Here is a 23,341-nt window from a genome sequence, read left to right on the forward strand (position 1 = left end):
TGGTGAGCAGTCTGCAAATCATGTCCTATGAGGAACGGTTAAAGGATCTGGGAATGTTTAGCTTGTAAAAAAGAAGGCTGAGAGGAGACTTAAAGGGGTTGTCTCGCGCCGAAACGTTTTTTTTTTTTTTTCAATAGACCCCCATTCGGTGCGAGACAAACCCAAAGGATGGGTTAAAAAAATATATATATATTACTTACCCGAATCCCCGCTCTGCGACGACTTCTTTCTTCCTTCTCCAAGATGGCCGCCGGGATCTTCACCCACGATGCACCGTGGGCTCTGTGCGGTCCATTGCCGATTCCAGCCTCCTGATTGGCTGGAATCGGCACAAGTGACGGGGCGGAGCTACGATGACGAAGCGGGACCAGATCTCCGGTACGAGCGGCCCCATTCACCAGGCAGAAGACCGGACTGCGCAAGCGCGTCTAAAAACGCCAGAAGACAGCGAATTTAGACGGATCCATGACGACGGGGACGCTAGCAACGGAGCAGGTAAGTGAATAACTTCTGTATGGCTCATAATTAATGCACGATGTATATTACAAAGTGCATTAATATGGCATACAGAAGTGTATGACCCCATTTGCTGCCGCGAGACAACCCCTTTAATAGCTGTCTCCAAATATCAGAAGGGTTGTCACAGTGCACAGGGATCAGCCCTATTCTCATTTGTACAAGGAAAGACTAGAAGCAATGGGATGAAACTGAAAGGGAGGAGACACAGATTAGATATTAGAAAAAACTTTATGACAGTGAGGGTGATCAATGAGTGAAACAGGTTAACATGGGAGGTGGTGAGTTCTCCCTCAATGGAAGTGTTCAAAAAAAGACTGAACAAATATCTGTCTGAGATGATTTAGTGAATCCTGTACTGAGCATGGGTTTCGACCCAATGACCCCGGAGGTCCCTTCCAACTCTACCATTCTATGATTTGTGGGGGCCATATCATCACCTGTAGGACTCCTTGTTTTTTGTTCTGCTGAAGACTGTTGTTAATGACATTGGCTTTATGTTTGGGCTGTCCTGCTATAAGGAAGCCTTAGGAGTTGATTGGACATCTACTTTTGACAAAAGTTATTTTGCAAGATTTTGTCTACACTTTTCTAAAACATTTGCACAGTACTGTATACACACACACACAAATATACACACACACACATATATATATATATATATATATATATATATATATATATATATAATATTGTATATTTTGGCGGGGACCTATGCCTTGAGTCTCACGTTACTGACGTTACTGACCCTAGCATCACCTGCATGCTGTTCACTGTACTTTGCCTACAGGTTATATTACTTGATGTAATGTTAAGGTGGATCGGAGACGGACATGATTGTTTATTGTTTGCCTAGGAAGTGAAGAATATTTACTTGTTCTTTTTCTAGTTTCAACGTCACGTGTTCAAACATTTCAACAAATATATGTGCATTTCTATGAAGTTAATAAGTGTGCTCAAAAGTTATGAATGCAAATTATACAGAGAGCCACAGTTTGAAGCTATAATGATATCTTAATGCATTGTTTACAAAAATGAAAAGAAAAAAAATTAAATGCGTTATTATGGTAATGAGAGCAAACAAATGCAACAAGTGCAGATCCCAAACAATCAAAGTTAAAAGTGCTTTCAGACAATGAATAATTTCTCCCATCTACTGTACTTTTATAGATTAACCCTTTAAGGCCCATTTACACTGGACAATTATCGCTAAAAATTCGCTAATCGGCGATAATTGGTGCGTGTAAATGTGCACGGGGCACCCATTTTTCGGGCACTTTTTGCTGATCGTTAAAATCAAGCTCTCCTAAAATCATTGCTCACTTTTATCAGTACTTCTCCATGGGGGGGTGGGGGGGAGTGATTATAGCATTGTTTCCCTGTGGAGAACAAAGAATCTGTGCTCATATAATAGCCATGGGCTATTAGCTGCCTTCAGGGAATGTTTCATTTGCATACATAATTGGTATTTAAGTAGCTGAGTAGCTACTTAAATACCAATTATTTTTTATGCGAACTTTGAGCAATTATCTGCTCCTGTAAATGGGCCTTAAGTGATGAAGCCTGTTTGCACCTTAGTGATGGAGCCAAATTTGGGAAATCTGACATGTGTCACTTTAACATGGAATAACTCAGTAAAGGTTTGCATATACAAGTGATTCAGTCATTATTTTTTTTGCGACATATTGTAATTTATTTAGGTTGTAAAAATATACCGATAGAATTTGTGCATAGTTATTATAAGCGCCAAAATTGGGAAAAGTTTGAAAGAATTTTAATTTTTTTCACATTTTCAGCTGCAATATCTCAAACATGTGCAAACATACCATACAAATTTTTGATAAGATACATATTTCCATCTGTTTACTTTATTCTGGATACACATTTGAAAAACCTTAGTTTTTTTTAACCATTTAAGAGACGTACAAATTTAACATTTCTTATCAACATTTTGAGGAACATTTTGTTTTCCTACACCAAGCCAACCAAGATTGCAAAGGCTCAAAGGTGTCAGAATGACAGATACCCCCACAAATGACCCCATTTTAAAAACTACACCCCTTAATATATTCACTGAGGGGTGTAATGAGTATTTTGACCCCACAGGGTTTTTTTCAGGAGTTAATGCAATTTAGTGGAGAAAAAATAAATTCATCTTTTTTGCTAACATGTCATTTTAAAGACAGGTTTTTTTTCTATCGTGCACATGAAAATGAGGATTTACACCCCAAAATCGATACCCCTGTTTGTCCTGTGTTTAGAAACATACCCATTGTGGCCCTAATCTTATGTCTTTTGGCACAAGAAGGCCAAAATTAAAGGAACAGCAGGTGGCATCAAAATGTGTGTGACTATAGCTCCATGCCCATTGTTTTCAATGGGGCAAGCGCTGCTGTCACCGGCCCCATTGACAATAATGGGATGCAGGCAACTTCTGCAGTGATATTCGGGGAAGGGCTTGAAATATAATCCTAGGTGTAGAAAAAAAAGAACATTACTCACCTAGCAGTGCTCTCCGGGCTCCGGCACTGATTTAATGCACTTCTGTCTGGTCTCAGCCTATTGTAGGCAGCGCTCATCCATTCATTGATTTTTTTTTTAATTCCTGGAGAACAGGAGAAGTCCCAGAAGACTGGAAAAATGCAAATGTTGCCCCTATCCTCAAAAAAAAGGAGAAGATGGATCCAGGAAACTACAGAGTGGTCATAAATGGCTGCACATGCAAGTGGGAAAATGTATCAAGTGGGGTTCTACAAGCTCTGTCCTAGGCTCAATGTTGTTAAATATTTTTCTAAATGATCTGGAGGTGGGAATTGATGGAATACTGATCTAATTTGCTGACAATGCAAAGCTAGGAGAGATAGTTAACGCTAGTGAAGAGAAGGAGAGTATTCCAAAAGGTCTAGAAAAGCTTGAACAGCAGGCAGTGACTAACAGAATGGTATTTAATAGGGAGAAATGCAAAGTCCTACATCTGGGCAAGAAAAATGAAAAAATCACATACAGAATGGGAGGAATTGGGCTAAGCAGCAGCACATGTGAAAAATACTTGGGTATACTGATAGATCATAGACTGAACATGAGTCAACAATGTGATGCAGTAGCCAAAAAGGCAAACAAAATTTTGGGATGTATTAAGAGAAGCAAAGAGTCTAGATCAGGTGATCTAATTATTTCCCTCTATTCTTCCATAGTCAGACCTCATCTGGAATACTGTGTCCATTTCTTGGTACTTTAAAAAAGACATACAGAAACTGGGGCAAGTTCAGAGAACAGTTACCAAGATGGTGAGCAGTCTGCAAATCATGTCCTATGAGGAACGGTTAAAGGATCTGGGAATGTTTAGCTTGTAAAAAAGAAGGCTGAGAGGAGACTTAAAGGGGTTGTCTCGTGCCGAAACGTTTTTTTTTTTTTTTCAATAGACCCCCATTCCGTGCGAGACAAACCCAAAGGATGGGTTAAAAAAAAAATATATATATTACTTACCCGAATCCCCGCTCTGCGACGACTTCTTTCTTCCTTCTCCAAGATGGCCGCCGGGATCTTCACCCACGATGCACCGCGGGTCTTCTCCCATGGTGCACCGTGGGCTCTGTGCGGTCCATTGCCGATTCCAGCCTCCTGATTGGCTGGAATCGGCACAAGTGACGGGGCGGAGCTACGATGACGAAGCGGGACCAGATCTCCGGTACGAGCGGCCCCATTCACCAGGCAGAAGACCGGACTGCGCAAGCGCGTCTAAAAACGCCAGAAGACAGCGAATTTAGACGGATCCATGACGACGGGGACGCTAGCAACGGAGCAGGTAAGTGAATAACTTCTGTATGGCTCATAATTAATGCACGATGTATATTACAAAGTGCATTAATATGGCATACAGAAGTGTATGACCCCATTTGCTGCCGCGAGACAACCCCTTTAATAGCTGTCTCCAAATATCAGAAGGGTTGTCACAGTGCACAGGGATCAGCCCTATTCTCATTTGTACAAGGAAAGACTAGAAGCAATGGGATGAAACTGAAAGGGAGGAGACACAGATTAGATATTAGAAAAAACTTTATGACAGTGAGGGTGATCAATGAGTGAAACAGGTTAACATGGGAGGTGGTGAGTTCTCCCTCAATGGAAGTGTTCAAAAAAAGACTGAACAAATATCTGTCTGAGATGATTTAGTGAATCCTGTACTGAGCATGGGTTTCGACCCAATGACCCCGGAGGTCCCTTCCAACTCTACCATTCTATGATTCAAGCTCTTCCACGAAAAAGACTGCGGAGGTTGCCTACATCCCATTGTTTTTAATGGGGCGGCTGCAACGCCGGCCCCATTGAAAGAAATTGGAGAACAACACGATCCTCTGCCACAACTGTGACAGCTGTGGCAGGGAATTCCTTCATCCCCACTGGGAGTCCCCTTATTACTGAATACTGTGACAGTGCTGTCACAGTGTTCAATAATGAGGGAACTCCCCGCGAGGGTTCAATATGTGTAGCATGGACCTTGCCAGTGCACGCATGTCCTATCTTTTGCAGGTGTAAAAATTCTGCGCATGTAAAAAACGGATATGTGAACACTGCCTAGGAAACCAATGGTTCTGAAAGGTGCGCACAAAAAAATGCTTGTCTGACTTCACCCTTAATATGTAAAATTGGGCATGCTTTGATTTCTTTTCCGGATCGAGAGGTCAGCAAAACAAATCACAAATGCATTAAAGCATGCGGGACTCTCATGTATCCCTATGGGCGGCTTGATTTACGGATCTTACGCGCAGGTAAACCGAGGGGATACCACAAATCAAATTTGCCATGGACATGAGGCCTTACTGTTCAAAATATGACGCTCTTCTGGTGCAAATTATGTCAGAAAATTGTCCTACATGCTTTGCATCATATTTACTAGGTGTTTATAGATAATTTGAGATGTTTTTTTCTGACTTGTCTGAAAAAGGGAAGGGGCTTAGATTCCCTAAAAGATTGTGCCAAATTATTTCGAATTATGTCAAAATGCTGGCACAATTTTTGGCATGAACTAATTCAACTAATACAGTAGATAATCTAAAATTAAATTTGACAGTCTTACCCCCTTAAAGGCTCAGTCAAATGGGCGTTTTTTTTCTGCATATGTTACCTGCATTTACGATCCGCATTTATATAGAACCAATGCTTTTCAATGGCAGCAGTCAGATGCCTGATATTTACCTGTGCACAAAAATGAATTTTAAATCCCCAGCTGCTGAAATCACTTCAGAGCAGTGCAGGAGAAGATCAGGCTAGACACGCCTGAGCCCCAGCAGCTGCAGAGAGGTGAGTATATTTATTTTTTACACAATTTAGGGATGATTTTCAGGGAAGGGCTTATATTTAAAGCCCTTCCCCGAAAATCACTGTAGGGCTTGCTGGCAGCCCATTGTTTTCAATGGAGCTGGCTGACAATGCTGTCACAGTGGACCAAGATGGAGAGCAGCACTACCACAACAGCAGGAGTGGAAAGACGACTGGTGCACGATCCAAAATAGCAGAGGTCCAGACTTGAAGGCCCCAATGTACATAAATAGAATCAACAGCAGGCAAGATCAGCACACTGGAACTATATAAATCCAACTTCTTTATTTTTCAGCAAAGAACATATAAAAACTGCAATGTTTCAACTCTAAATCAGGTCTTTTTCAAGCATGCAGCACAAAGACAATATGCCTCCTTTTATTAAACACAAATACCTACACCCACATCATTAAACAAATACACACCCCCAATGTGCAGAAAATGATTGGTCCGGGTCCACACTCATCAGCTGATATCATTTAACCATAGTAAAAGATATTTAAAAACTGCACTTCACTCACCGATACACCTTATGTCTGTAGCGTCTGTATCTGCAAAAAGCGCATGTGCCAATGAGTGATCAATCCAAGTGTTGCCCTTACCCATAGTAACCTTTCTGATATCAATGCGCATGTGTCGCTGTGTTACGCTATGAGAGCGTCATCAATACGGACATCTCATGTGACAATAGTAGCGCCCGCCCCATTAATCCATCCGCATGTTGCCCGAGCGTCATCCATACGGAGCGCCGCACGGATCATGATATTTCCAAGGCATAATGCAAGCGCCATATCAAATAGGGGAATCGGACCTATTGTGCACTGACAATATCCCCGCAGGGAAAATAGTCATGATGGTAGATCATTGCTGCTCTAATTATAAATCTTTATTGAAATAATATAAACATTATGTCGGCCAAGCAACTCTTATGTCATGTGTTAAGAGGTATATCGGGAGAAGAGATATTTTATATAAACATAATTTCACTTGAATTTAGCCTGATCCACATATACATACTAATCAGCCAATGTTCTGTGCGCTCCAGACCCAAATCATAATCTGAAAAAAAAAAACAATTTAAACACAAAAACACTGACCTCACATATAAAGAAAACATTCATTAAAATATTCGAAAAAAATTATAAAATATAAACAATTAAAATTGAGTTCTACAAGATGATGCACAATCAGCAAGAACCTGATCAAAAAAGGAGAGAAATAATATACATTCCTATAACACCGAAGCTAAAGTGTACTCCAAATTGAGACCACCCAGATGTAGTGTATCTAAGAAATAAATCCACTTTAACGCTAATGTTTTCAGCTTGCCTTTCCTATCACATCCTTTATACAGATTTTGAACCTCATCTATAACCCTATACCTAAATTGACTGATAGAGTGCCCTGCTTCTAAAAAATGTCAGGTGCATCCTTATTTTTAGTACGAATTGCACTCTTGTGTTTTGAGACACGTTGGTGGATCTCTATGGTGGTCTCCCCTATGTATAATAACTAGAGATGTGTGAGCATACTCGTCCGAGCTTGATGCTCGTTCGAGTATTAGGGTGCTCGAGATGCTCATTAGTCGAGACGAGCACCACGCGGTACTCGTCTCGATTAAACGAGCACTGACCATTGAATTCAATGGAGCCGGCAATACAGCCGGCTCCATTGAAAGCAATGGGCTGCCAGCGATCTCAGGATGAATTTTTGGGAAGGGCGTTACTTACATCAGACTTTTACAGTCACAACGATACCCAACATGTTTTTTGCTTTTTTTAAATATTATACTTTTTACTTTTTTTTAATAGTTAATAAAACTTTAAATTTTATATTTTTCTTTTTTGGTCCTCATAGGGGACCTGAAATTTTAATCAGGCATTTACAAAGTTAACCACCGCGATCAGTGTGAGTCCTAATTGTAGCTGTTGCAGGTGGGTGTCAGCTGCCAAAGACAGCCAGCAGCCGAATCGTATGGAGCGGGATCCATTTTAGTATCATTTTGGAGTGCATACAACTTTTTGATCACTTTTTACTAAATTTTTTCTTGTAGACAGGATAAACAAAAAAGTGCGCTTCTGACATTGTGTTGTTTTTTTTAACGACGTTCACTATGTGGGATAGACAATGCGTTGCTGTAAGGAGAATTTATGTGTTTATCAAGGAGAAGACGATCCCAGATCTTGTGCAGAAGTCTGGGTCCAGGAGAAATACAAATTACACCAGCCTGTGCGGTATCAAGTGATTTCTAATTTATTCTAAGGTGGTCAAGCTTATATACTGTAAATGACATCACAGCAAAAGTATATACCTCCAAGATTAATAAGAATACATAATAGGCTAAAACAAAAGTGATTCACATAAGTTACACCTCCTTAAGTGTATCTATTACATACAATAAGACCGTCATAAATTCAGGAGAAAGGAATGCATGGGAAGCGCCTTACAGTCTACCCCGTCTTCCTGTGTACATTATCTATAAACATACATGGGTGATTTAGCAGACTGTCTTATCTTCTAATCTTTCTTCCTCAGAAGACATGCAGGCCTATAGAAGGGTTTCGTTTAACCCCTTCACTGCTATATATTCCTTGTCTACAATGCAATATAGAATAACTAACTGATACATTGATCTACAATTTTCTTAACATTCCCCACTTTAGATCAATACATCAACACAGTATAATAGTAAATACACATATATAATGACTCTACCACAGACCCCCTGGCTTATTCAGGCCCGAAGCTTTATTACCAGGACGCCTGGGTTCACACTTCAAGACTAAGTATGTAATTATTTCATATAAAAATATTTCATTGATGCAAATATATCTTTATAAAGTTCTTCCACCAATTGTACCCACAATTAGGCCCGCCTCCAAGAGAAGCTTGGCCTTGATTTATTATCCAATTGATGCTCCTTTCTTCATATATAAATCATTGTCCATCATGATATAAAATCTTACTTATCGAAGTGTCAGTCAGTTATTTAGCGCAATCCTCCGGTACAATCAGAACGCACTGAAATCAAAATGTCACACTTCAAAATCATCAAAGTAAAATAGTGCTTCCTTCATAGAACTTTTACCCATCACTTGTCAGACAGAGGTGGTCACCTGACCCAGTAAGCCATCTTGTTCTTCGTCATCTTGTATATTTTGGAACATAGTTTTGGTGATGGAAGTGTTAATAAGGTTTTGTAACAGTCCTCAGATACACGGAATACAGCAGCAACCGCAGAGTACTAGAATGGAGGCAGATACTGACATAGAGACTAATGTGGAGTATATGACTTGTGACCAGTGTCCAAACAAGCTTTCAACCAGTCCCTGAATGGATCGTCTATGCCAGAGTTATCAGCTAGTTCATTTTATTATGCATTTAACCCTTCCAGTGCTCAGGTATCATCAGGTGCTGTGTTATTAGGAATGATAGTACAACAATATCCTCCAATCATTTTGCAAACTCTGCTAGTAACATATAACAAGAGCCATTCTATGTTGCCATGCAATGAGTGTAAGGTATGTCCTAGTTGTTCCTCTAGGCCCTTGATTGCATCTCTTGTATAATTAACAAATCTCTGTTGGTTATAATATATATAATTAATCCAGTTTACATCTTTATTCACTGTTACCCACCATACAAGAAGAGACTCAAACCCCCTGCAGCCATCCGATTTCTCGCCCCACACTCGTCCGGTACCCCCCTTGGGACCCCACTGGGTCAGAGGAACCTTTGGGAGAGGTGTTCCTAGTTCTCCAGACACGGCCCTTGCTGTTGCCCTCGGAGGTCTTTAGGTACACAGGCATTATCAGTTGTACCAAGCACAATCCCGTTAGGGGCTGTACCTGGCACCTGTTCTAGGCCCGGTCACCACACAACCCCCACACGTCTGTGCGTGCCCTCTGTAGCTCAGGCCATATCCCAGAGACAGCGTGCCCTTACGGTTCTCCTCTCCGCACAGCATCCCTCAGGCAGTCTCCCGTAGTCTGCCTTGGTCCCATTACCAGGTAGCGCGAAGCAAGTATAACCCGAGGATCAGAGGCAACAGCAGGTATGTGGTCCCTGCTCACAGGTGGAAACAGCAAACTCAATGTATAACATGGATCACTTATCTGTGGGGGGTAGGTACAGTTAAGAAGCTTAATCACACATTTTACGTTCATCACAGCGTGAGGACTTGTCATTAACTTTTATCGTGGGGTCAAGTCTTTCTATCTCATATAATTATTAACATATAATTCTCTATACACAATATTTACTGCATAACATAAAGATTCACACAACGACTACTACTCCAATCATCTGCAGAGTCGCTTGGTCCTCCAACGTTAACAAACCCCCCCCCGCCCTCAGGAATTTCTCTTATCAGGGAGAGGTGATGGAGTAAGATAAACAGAGCTTTAGCTGTGTCTGCCTCCTACAGCTAACTGCAGCATGCTTGTGATATCCTCCCCTTAATAGGGACACTCAGCTCTCACATTATCAACAACTTCATTATTATTATTATTATTATATCTTACATGACATTATCACATTGAAAACACCATTTAACAATCAAAATCACTGCAAACCAATCACAGAACTGACATGTACACAAATAACAGCAAGAATGAACATTCCCTATTCACACATTTTATACTAAACTTCATTCCTGATCATCTTCATTACAGGTCTATTCATTTCAAGCAAGCAGAGCATTGCTAGTCAGTCACACTCCCCCTCCCTTCTTCTCACTGAACTCTAAAGCTGAAAGGCGGGGTGAGGGTGAAACAAGCATTCCACTGTAACAGATGATTTAACCATTTGTGAGCTGACCCCACCACACAGAGCAGCACTCAGGTCATTGTCATCTTCATCTAATACTACTGTAAACTTTCATTCCTCCACTGTCTGATCCCAGGACTGTCTGCATCATGTAATCATCCCTTCTGTCTACTATCCCTGATCCTTGTCAGTACTACCGTCACCCATGGCAACCTGTCTCCTCACTACCTGACACTTATCTGAAGGAGACCGTACATATTCCTCGCTATCCTGCAGTATCACCCTGAGCCTATCTTATAGCACACACTTAATAAGATAGACAACATATCATCAACACATAGAAGACAGTGATGGAGGCTTCTGACTATTCCTATGCAATTCAGAGAAGGCACTAATCACTGGTGTTGTGTACTACAAGTGCAAGCATTGGGATGCCAGGTAGAAGGTACAGCTATGGGATGTAAGGGGCCAAGATGGCACCTGGGCGGCGGCTGAAGGTATTACAGCAAGTACTAAAATGGCCGCAGGCCATGACTAGCACTAAGATGGCCGCCAGGGACGTGGCCTGACTAGGAGTACGATCAAGCCAGGCAAGCATCTAGCCACACCTTATTCCTTAGTGTGCAATGCCAACAAGTCCCTCATCTGACACACATCTATAATAATCTTTGTGTATAGCGCCAACATATCCCGCAGCGCTTACATAGACAGGGGGGATACAGAAAGACAAAATACAAACATTACAGAACCACAGTTACATAGTAATCAGCTGATGGAAACAATAGGGGTGAGGGTCCTGCTCCAACGAGCTTACAGACTACAAGTAATGGGGTGATACAGAAGGTAAAGGGCTGGAGATGTGCACGGTATGGCAGGGTGGTGATGTGCATGGTATGGGGGGTGGAGATGTGCGCGGTATGGCGGACTGGAGATGTGCACGGTATGGCGAGGTGGAGAGTGTGGGATGCTATACACATAGACAATGGTCAGACATTTAGCCGTGTGACGGCAGAAACTGTGTGACTGCAGGGCTGGTTTATGACGGCTAGCAGGGATTGCAGTCAGTAGGTCAGGGAGCAGATCTACCAGTATGGCGCTCGTCACTCCTTCTATAGAAGTTACACTTAGAGCTCTCCCAGCATCCCCCATGTGTAGGACGGCGCCCCCTCCTGGTCTTATACTCCCTTCTGCATTGTGTTTAGCACAAATAATACAAGACAAAAAAAATTTTTTTTAAGAGTAGTTTGTAAACCCCTAGGCTGTGAATACTTCCCATATGAGTGCTACCATCCCCCCTGTTGAGACATGACACAGGCCATGGCTCAAAACTGCTGCACATCTGAAGAACGATTTAGGTAAGATAGGTTTTTTCTTTTTCCCTTCTCTACGGAGATGTACAGCCCATCTACAAAGAGTGTATTCAGCATCCACAAGAGATACATCCTGCAGATCTCGTCTGGGTAACACCTCATGTGCCATCTCTCCTAGACAATTTTATGAAGGACAGTCTGAAGAAATAGGCAGTAAGGTAGATGGATGCAGCGTAGTACATCCCTAGGTTGTCAGGTGTGGCTGTGAGCAGTAGTGTCATGCAGGAGGGATATCTAGAAGGACTAAGATATGAGTATAACTAACTGCGTACGGTACTCAGTGTGTGGGGGGACAGCACTATAGTGGCAGAAGGTCTGACTACCACTTGTATATAGGCTGGGAGCGCTCGGCCACTGGATCTAGTCTGCAGAGTAGTATGCCAGCGGTCTGTTTCCCACCGTGTTCCTGAGTTAACACAGAGGTCATATATCCTTTCCCTGAGTCAACAGTTAGCACTAAGGGCTTGCTGTAGTTCAGCAGCCCCCCAGACTGATGTGCCCACCAGAGTCTGTTTTAACCTGACAAAGGCTTCCTCAGAGGCCCATCTCACTGGATCCGGTCAACTGCAGCCAGAAGTTCATCACAGATGAGTCTGGTAAGAAGCGCTGTCAGAGATGCAGAATTTGAGATCCAGGAGCTGTAGAAGTTTGTCTGCTACGATCGTGTGGGCAGGCAAAGCACGGAACCCACATGATCATGACCAAAGGGGACGCACACGGGTATCACCAGGGTCACACGGGACTCACACCGGTTTCAGGCAACTGACCCTGTGCTAATGGGAGGTAGAAATGGCCCTACCTAAGCGGGGACATTGCCCTAATAAGGGCAGCCCAGCGGTCTTCGGATCTTAATTGACATGTTGTACAATATGTTGAAACTAGCAGGCCACTTCATGGCTCCTGGTTATACTGCTAGTCCCTACACTAACCAGGAGTCCAGCAGAACCGGACAGAGTTCACACCGCACGCTGCAACAGGACAGGACACAGATTGCAGGACACACAGCAAACTGACACAAAACTGACAGAATTTAAACGTACAAATGGACATGAACCAAGTCACACTGCAAACCTCACCAGACAAGCATTCATGACTGCTCACCTGAGGGGCCATACAGACTGACCAGGGGATTGGCTAGCAGACAGCACCACACCCAGCCAGCTCAATCATTAACCCTGAGAGTGCTGTGCTGCTGGAAACACAATAGAACAACATATCCCAGCAGCACACGTAACATTGTCATTCCCAAAGAGGACATCATTTGCTCATAGTTTTGAGACCTCCAGAATTGCTTGCCTACCTTCATCTGACAGGTTATACCCCAAATATTTAACCGTTGGCTGACCGTATTGGAGTTTCTACCTGTTTACTTTATGGCCTTGCTCATAAATAAACCTCAAGAGTGCGACTGTGTCCCCCCCACAATTCTCTCCACTGTCTGCTGCTGGCTACCAACATACAGTAGTAGCTGACTACCTCTAAGAGGCTGGAACTAGGCTAAGTGTGCTGACATAGCCTGGGAGACAATTGTTGGAGATTCACAGCAGCCCTGAGGTACTCTGGTGAAGGTATACCTAATTCTATCATAATATCTCATCTCAACACATTTACTGGACATATTCAAGACTACATAATCTGACATTTCACAGGCTTATTTGTCTCTAGGTCTGTTATAACTGGTTCAGAGAGGGATTCCCTGTGGGTCCGGCCATTAACCCCTCTTACCAGGATATGACTATTACTACATTTTACATTGGCCACATATTGGGATGTATTAATATCCTGGTGGCTCCTGAGCCCACCAGGAAAGTAACCATCCGCCCATTCACCTGGAGATCTATTTCAGGCAGTAGAAATTGCCATGAGATCCTCCAAGTGTTGTACATCAACCCCTCCTAGTCATTTTTCCCCAAGGTGGCTGAGAACATTGTTTCTCAGGGCACTCTCGGGCAAAATCACTAGACTTCCCATCATTCCAACATACATTTAAATCCCCGAGCTGCATCCCACCTCTGCTTCTTCCTCTGTCTCCACTTTCACATCCTGTCACTTTCCAATGACCTCTCTGACTTTCTTGAACCATCGTATCACATTCTTCTCCCCATATAAAAAAACCTCACTTTCTCACCCTTTTCTTTGTAACACTTTTCTGCATGTCTTGCTTATTGCAAAACATCCTGCAAGGATCCCATCCTCTGGGTAACCATGTATCTCATTATATAACCTCCTATTTCCTTCTGTACTTCACTTACAAACACATTCTTTAATGGCTGATTATACTATGGAAGGGATCTACCATCTCCTCCCCTCCCATCCTAATTTCTGTCTACAGAAACCCAATCTGGCCATAGAATTCTTCTATCTGCTCTCTCCATTTTTCATTCAATTGGAACTCCTCATTAACCCTTTGAATTGTTCATCAAACTGTCGGGCGTCTATTCTTATATGGGCGTGACAGTTTGGGGCTTCTTTTAACCAGGCTTCAGCAGCGGATAATCCGTATTTCTGCTGATCTTTTAGCTGATTTTGTCCGTATTTTATCACATAATTCTTTACAACTAGGAACTTTTAATTTATTTATTTATTTATTTTAAATCCATATTTTTCCCACTTATGTCACAATATTTGACATAGTCAGGATCTAACTTGTGTATGTACTTCTTATCCCCTTGAAGGACTTCCTGTCGTTGGCAACAACAGAGACATGCACAGGAGAATGCTATTACAGTTTATATTTCCAATTGTTAGTAATTATGTTCTTGGTGCCGATTTACAAGATAAACAACATAAAACAAGCCTCTGGCCACTAAAATGTTTAGTTAAAACCTAAAGGTCCCTTTTAGTTTTACCGAGTAGGGCCTGTGAACATTGAACACAATAAGGGGCTTGTCCGAAAACAACCTGCGCAGCGAGGTTGGTCCTTAATGTGTCCTAGAGGTCAGTGCCCACGTATCGGATCCACTCATCTCAATCACTCACACATTCGCTTCATGCAATATAAGACAACAATACAAATAGTACATTATGTTAGTAGGCGGCCGCTCTCTTTATATTCTTAGTTACTCTATAACATAATATCAAAGAGAAAGTAATAGAAAGATAAGAAGTAAAGTTCCTGGACACCCCTGTGTCCCATGACGTCATCTAACCACTTTTTACGTGTCGCACGGAGTTAATTCTTTCCTGTAGCCTTCTCACAATGGCTATGGTCTCACATAGACTACTGCTATTGCCCCTTGGCAACCTAGTCGTCTATACTTGCCTCTCATTTACAATACACATTGTAAATTCTACTAACACTAAAGTATACAGAAGAAGAAGAGAGTAGAAAAGTTTAACCATTGTTATACTTACTACACGTTATCTGGCAAGCTTCCAAATTCTCCGGCTAGTTCGGAAAAACGTCACTGTTTCAGACAGGATGCCCGACTGGCCTCTAATAACATCTAAGCAAGACGGAGGTCTTTTAATGATCGGAGAGTACTTCAGACCCACCTTTTCACAGCCAGGCTGTCCTTTCCCTCTGCAGTGAGTCTTTCCGGTTCGAAGGACCAAAAATGTAAGGAGAATTTATGTGTTTATCAAGGAGAAGACGATCCCAGATCTCGTGCAGAAGTCTGGGCCCAGGAGAAATACAAATTACACCAGCCTGTGCGGTATCAAGTGATTTCTAATTTATTCTAAGGTGGTCAAGCTTATATACTGTAAATGACATCACAGCAAAAGTATATACCTCCAAGATTAATAAGAATACATAATAGGCTAAAACAAAAGTGATTAACATAAGTTACACCTCCTTAAGTGTATCTATTACATACAATAAGACCGTCATAAATTCAGGAGAAAGGAATGCATGGGAAGCGCCTTACAGTCTACCCCGTCTTCCTGTGTACATTATCTATAAACATACATGGGTGATTTAGCAGACTGTCTTATCTTCTAATCTTTCTTCCTCAGAAGACATGCAGGCCTATAGAAGGGTTTCGTTTAACCCCTTCACTGCTATATATTCCTTGTCTACAATGCAATATAGAATAACTAACTGATACATTGATCTACAATTTTCTTAACAGTTACTTAGACTGGACTTTTACGATCACAGTGATACCAAACATATTTGTTTTTTTTATTTAGATTTTTTATTAGAAACATGAGAAAGGGGGATGTTAAACTTTGATTACCTTTTTGCATAATTTATAAAACTCTTTTAAATTAGTTTTTACATTTTTAAAAATTCCCATAAGGGACTTAAACTTGCGATATTTTGAGTACTAATGCAAAGTAATATAATTACATTATATGCTGGTTTTTTTATTTTGAGTTTTTTTATTATAAATATGAGAAAAGGCAGGGGGGTAACTTTTATTACCTTTCTTAATAATTAATACAACTTTTTAAAACTAATTTTCACTTATTTTTGGTCCCAATGGGGGATTTGAACTCACGATCATTTGAGCGCTCCTGCAATGTACTGTAATAACATAGTACTACATTATACTGCAATCTGACAGGCAGTCTCTTTAGCCACGCTAGAGATATGACTTCACAGGCAATCTGCAATGGCAGCCCTGGGTGCTTTAAGAAGGCCCCCGGATCTTATGTAAACAAAACTGAGATGTCATTGCGGCAGGGGATTCCTGACCCCAGAATTTCAATCAAGCCATTTAAAAGGTTTACTGCCATGATCAGTGTGAGTGCTTATTGTGGCTATTGCAGGCGGTTGTTAGCTGTCAAGAACTGCCGGCGCCCACATTGTATAGAGTCGGATCGCTACAAACCCCGAATGTTCGTAATGTAACTGTAAGTCCCAATGTCCATGGCAAATTTGAATTGTGGAATCTGCGCAGGGAACCCACACAGACGATCCGCAATTCAAGCTGCCCATAGGGAGACATGGGTGTCCGCGGCTTGATTAAAGCATGCAGTTTTGTTTTGCAGGCCTTCTGGTCTGGAAAACAAATCGAAGCATGCTCCATTTTGAAATTAATGAAAGCCATCTGATCCATAGCCCAGATTCTGCAGGAAAGCAGGAGATTTAATTGAAAAAAACCCTCTACTGCGCATGTGCGCCAGCACGCCGGCCGGCGCTTCCACCCGCATCCACAGTGAAGACACGGACATGTAAGCACTATCCTCAGCCACGGGCATGGTCAGATTCCGCTGTGAGCTCCAGTATGCGGAATCTGACCCACCCGTGGACATGAGGCCTAAATGTTAAGGAGTTAAAATTTGCATCTACGTACTTGTGATTATCACGTGGGGGAAAAAATCCAAAGTGGTAACTGTGCTTTATTAGTACTCCTTTGTACCAGTGATTCTGGGATCCCAACAACAATCATGGCATGTCCAGTAGACGCTGTATGTATGCAGCTTTAATCCACTGTGTTGCTTGTAGGAAAAATGGCTCCATACAGCACCCGTTGGAGCCTGTATGGGTCATGCCCTCCATGTTCTGTCATGAAGGCTTTCCATACATGGTTTTCCAGCATCGTAAATGGTAGTTTATACACTACAAAGCGCTATTTTATTCAATTCCTTTGAAAACCAGAAATTTATAAATTACAGGTAGTGTTGCTCATCTTAATCGGCTGGGCGATAAATTTGTTCTGATTTGCGCTCAGTCAAATTGTGTTAGTCCAAACCTATTTTTGCTGAAAATCACAAGAAGATCGAATTTCATATAATCCCTGATACAGAGGTCAGCACGCAGCCAATCAGCAGCCAGGGGTACCTTGCTGATGTCACCAAATGTGTCCTCCATCTTGCATATGGGCAGCAGGTTTTTTTGGACACCTGCATCACATGACATAGTGTAATGGAAATATGTTTATGGCTATTTTGTAGCCATTAATCCTTGATTCTATATACATATATATCTGAATAGGCTTTAATATATAAACTAGGCCCCGCATTCTAAGGAGCTAACCCAGACCTGTTCTACATGCTTATGTGTAAGTAAGAGAATGTTTGTTGTAACCACATATGATACCAATCTGTCTGTCTTTGTAGGAGACTGCCATATACATAACTATTGCCTAGGACAGTGATGGGCAACCTTTTGAGCTCGGTGTGCCAAAATTCGCCACAAAACCGAGCATAATTCGGGTGGTGTGTCACTTTGAGAAAAAAATCCATAAATTTGCGATATTGATAGTTTAAATAACAAAAAAAGGATCATTGTAATATTTAACTGTATTTAGTAAACCTAAAACCCCCATAGCACAGGCCCTCGCCTCTCCCAGCCTCCCCCTCACTCATCTTCGTAATGATTAGCCCCAGCAGTGACAGTGCCCCCCCCCCACAGCGTCCCCCAGCAGCGACAGCGGACCCCCCAGCAGCGACAGTTGCCCCCCACAGCAGACCCCCCCAGCAGCAACAGTTGCCCCCCACAGCAGACCCCCCCAGCAGCGACAGCAGACCCCCCAGCAGCGACAGCGGACCCCCCAGCAGTGACAGTGGCCCCCACAGCGGACCCCGACAGTGGCCCCCCCAGCAGCGTCAGTGGACCCCCCAGCAGCGGCCCACCCAGCAGCATCAGTGGACCCCCCAGCGACAGCGGACCCCCATAGTGGACCCTGACAGCGCCCCCCCCAGCAGTGTCAGTGGACCCCCCAGCAGCGACAGCAGATCCCCCCAGCAGCAACAGTGGCCTCCCACAGTGGACCCTGACAGCGGACCCTCCCAGCAGCGACAGTGGCCCCCACAGCGGACCCCCCCAGCAGCGACAGTGGACCCCCCAGCAGCGGCCCCCTCAGCAGCGACAGCAGACCCCCCCCCCCCTGCAGCAACAGTGGCCCCCCACAGCAGACCCCCCTAGCAGCGACAGTGGCCCCCAAGACCCGCTTACTCATCCCATCCATGTCCTGAAAGCTCCGCTGGCCTCCGCGCCGACCAGCAGCTATGATCTCCGGCGCGCGCTGTGACGTCAGTGTGTTGCAGGACGCCTTCTCCCCCGGACGCTCCCGCGGAACCAACAGGTAAGAGACGTCGGGGGACGGGGGAGGAGGATCCTGGCTGCACACTGACATCACAGTGTGCGCCGGGATCAGCGCTGGTTAGTGAATACCAGCAGGGAAGCCGCGGCGGCCCCTGCTGGTATTCACCAACGGGGTGAACGGCCGACAGCGGTCGCATGTCAGCGACTATGGCCACGCGTGTCAGTGCTGACACGCGTGTCATAGGTTCGCCATCACGGGCCTAGGAGGTAGACCTTGTATGACTAGCTCTTATCAATCTGCAGAAACTGGTCAATTCTAGAGTTTGATAACATCATTGATGCAAAGCTTAGAGCATATGGCCTATGACTAAGCAAGTTATAGTGTATAAAATAGGACACAAATTGTAATAAATTAGAAGCATCTTGTACCTGTAGGGAGCGTTGGTCCATGAAATCTGTCTGCTTTTCACTGTGGCTTCTCCAGTGAAAAGATGAACTCCAGGCAGAAGTGTTTAAGGAAAGCTCCTACTTATTTATGGATGCAGTTTGTATTTGTAAGTATGTCCCTGTAAGTCTTTTGTATTGTAAAGTGTGGTTATGTCTTATCACTTGCTGTATGTATTTACCTGTAGAGAATCATTGTAAACATTTACGCAATATCACCTATTTTTATGTAACTTTGTTTTATTTTTATCATTTATTCATTTGTAATAATAAATTGTGTTGTATCAACCCACTTGTCCTTCTTTAAAGCCGTATCTGAGCTTGTTGTTTTCCAGTTGGCAAAACACATAGCTATATATAAAATAGGCACAGTATAACCAGCCACCAGTTTACAGTTGAGCACAGGACAGAGAAGCTGCATCATGTTTATATGCCTATTATATAACATGTGATCTGTTGATGATAGGGCCAGATATTCTACAGAGGATATATTGCTACTGGATGTGAAAGCTTGTATAGCAGAAGGGAACTCAAACAAGGTTCTATAGGAGGGAGCAAAGAAGCTGCATCATGTTTATATGCCAATACGTAATGTGGTCTGTACATTGGAAGAGGGTATATTTCTGCTTCTGGCCGGGTCAGATCCGGCTACGAGAATCCTCGCAGCGGGACCCGACCCGAGCCCCTGCAGAGAGCAGCGCATACTTACCTGCTCCCGCGGCCCCGGCTGTTTGATGTGCCGGCTGCCGGGCAGCCAGCGCATGCGCTGACCGGAGCCGGCGGCTGGGGTGTGAGATTTCTGTGCGAGGCTCTGCAAGCCCCGCACAGAAATAGAGCATGCCGCGAATTGTTTGCCGCGCGGACAAATCGCAGCCATCTGCATAGGATTGCGTTTGTTAACGCAATCTTATGGCAGCTTCCACGGGAGGAAATTCCGCGGGAAATCCCGCCGCGGAATTTCTGCCCGTCTGCAGGCGGCCTCTCTCAACATAAATAGTAGCAAAGCAAACACAAAATAAGGTTTGGCATGGGAAATATTGCAGTTGTCTTTTTGTGGCCTCAGACATTATTCAAAGTCACCAGTCCGTCCACTATGAATTATTTGCAGACCTTATGCAGCTAGCAGTGGGGTTTGGGGAATTCAATTACACTGTACCAAACAGGGACAGCTCACAAAGATACAAGCTGTACTCTGTGGCCTTCAGTTCTCACATATCGTGCCTCCCAGGGATTGCAGCTTATTTAATTGGCAGTGCTAAAACCAAACAAGGAAATACCAAATACACACAGTGTGTGAACAGCCCGAAGTGTCATTCAAAGTTGCCAGTCTGGCCACTTGAAATTATCAGCTACTACTCAACTAGAAGTATTTTTTGCAAACTGCAAAGTTAGTTGCATAAAACTACAAATAAATAGAAAAAAAGAAAACACAAAGAAACCAAAGGTTACAGGATGTGTTGGTAGTGGAGGTGGAAGAGGACAGGCCAATTCGGCATTTCAAGTGGCTCCCACTGAAACAATAGCTCCATGTTCTGCAGGAGGCGAGTCAAGCCAACTGCCATTTCTCAGAATTGGTTCTGCCTGTTGATTACACACGCCTGTGATAACAGTGGTTAAGATGGCTATTTGTAGCCTCCATTTTGTATAATTTCAGCCATGAATATACTTTGAATAAACTATGCTGTCTAGGTAACTTGGTGTAGATTTCATGGAACCTTGAAAGCATTCAGCCATAGTGCCATTATTGTCTAAGGCTTTAGGGCTCATGCCAAACAAGCATCGTGGGATACACCCATGGATTTACATCGTGATTGAACCACGATTAAAAACAAAAAGGTGCCTGCTGGTGATCGCAAAATTCGGCACAGATTTCCTCGGTCTCCATTAATGCTATATTAATGGAGAACTCCCGCGGCGTAAATCTGTGGCAAATATAACATGCCACAATTTATTTCCCGCTGCGGAAATTCATGGTAGATTTCTTCATGTGAGCATTGCCAGGCAGAAAGCTATTAGGTTCAATAGTACCTAATAGCTGCAGAATTCCGGCATGGATTTCCGTAGTGGGAAACGTGGTAGATGTCCGTGGGCATTCACCCTAAGTCTTGTGATTTTGACTCACTGGAAACTGGGAGCTGGCCACTTCCAGGCTTACCTCTCCGCCGCTGCCGTGATCCCCAGGGGCATGAAGAACACATCTGCCGCAGATGTTTCCTTAATCCCTGCTGGTTAAAAGAATTCCCTGCTGCTACATCTGCCACATCTGTGGCAGATGCAGCAGAGGAATTCTTCAATTCTCAACCGCAGCTGTCACACATGACAGCTTCGGTAGAGAATCCTGCTGCCGGCATCCATCCTTCATAAGCCCTTCCCTGAAAAGTAGAGATGAGCGAGCGTACTCGTCCGAGCTTGATACTCATTCGAGTATTAGGGTGTTCGAGATGCTCGTTACTCGAGACGAGCACCACGCAGTGCTCGACTCCATTACATTTCCTTCCCTGAGAAATTAGCGCGCTTTTCTAGCCAATAGAAGCACAGGGAAGGCATTACAACTTCCTCCTGTGACATTCCAGCCCTATCCCACCCCCCTGCAGTGAGTGGCTGGGGAGATCAGATGACACCCGAGTATTTAAATCTGCCCCGCTCGTGGCTCCGCACAGATGCATGGTGACAGAGATCAGGGAAAGTGCTGTCTTGCTGTAGCTGCTATAGGGAGAGTGTTAGGTGTTATATTCGTCTTCAAGAACCCCAACGGTCCTTCTTAGGGCCACATCTGACCGTGTGCAGTACTGTTGAGGCTGCTTTTAGCAGTGTTGCACTTTTTTTTTTTTGTATATCGGGCGTGCAGACCATAGCGTCCTCAGTCTGCAGTCATTTTACTCAGTATAGGGGCAGTACTGGTGAGGCAGGGACAGTGGTACAGGGAAAGAGGTATACTGGCTATATAGGCAATGAGTTTTTTCAAAAAATTGGGGAAAAATACTATATTTGGGCTGCCTGTGACTGTCTTCAGTTTACTGCGTGTCTGCTGGGGGTAGTAGTTGCTAATTAATACCCAGCTAAGCGTTACAGCAGGCTTGCGCATAATTGTTTCCTGGCTCTGCTGCGCCCCTTACATGACCGCAGTCATCCCGCCAGAGGGAAACAGTATACATAATATACGCTGCATACGATGTCTGCTGGGGGTAGTAGTTGCTAATTAATACCCAGCTAAGCGTTACAGCAGGCTTGCGCATAATTGTTTCCTGGCTCTGCTGCGCCCGTTACATGACCGCCGTCATCCCGCCACAGGGAAACAGTACACATTATATCCGCTGCATACGGTGTCTCTAGTTTTTCACCTCACCATTTTAAAAAATTGAGGCAAAATACTTAAGGCTTACCACTGGGCTTTGTCCACTTCACTGGTTCTGCGCTGTGAATTGCAGCAGCTCAGTCATACGCACCTAGGTCTCACTACAGGCTTGCGCATAAGTGTTTCCTGGCTCTGCTGCGCCCGTTACATGACCGCCGTCACCCCGCCACAGGGAAACAGTACACATTATATCTGCTGCATGCGGCGTCTCTGGTTTTTCACCTCACCATTTTAAAAAATTGAGGCAAAATACTTAAGGCCTACCACTGGGCTTTGTCCACTTCACTGGTTCTGCGCTGTGAATTGCAGCAGCTCAGTCATATGCACCTAGGTCTCACTACAGGCTTGCGCATAATTGTTTCCTGGGGAGGCGCGGAGATCAGGCAGCATGTACAGCGCAGGCAGGGGAACACTCTCCAAGGCCTTTGCCAGCTCTATGGCTCCCCAGCAAGACTGTGTCACCGCTCCCCAGTCAAGGCTGAGTCGGCGGGAGCACTGTAAAAGGATGGTGAGGGAGTACGTAGCCGATCGCACGATCATCCTCCGTGACGCCTCTGCTCCCTACAACTACTGGGTGTCGAAGCTGGACACGTGGCCTGAACTCGCGCTCTATGCCCTGGAGGTGCTTGCTTG

The sequence above is a fragment of the Eleutherodactylus coqui genome, chromosome 1 (assembly GCF_035609145.1).
Source record: "Eleutherodactylus coqui strain aEleCoq1 chromosome 1, aEleCoq1.hap1, whole genome shotgun sequence".
In the NCBI taxonomy this organism is placed as follows: Eukaryota; Metazoa; Chordata; class Amphibia; order Anura; family Eleutherodactylidae; genus Eleutherodactylus; species Eleutherodactylus coqui.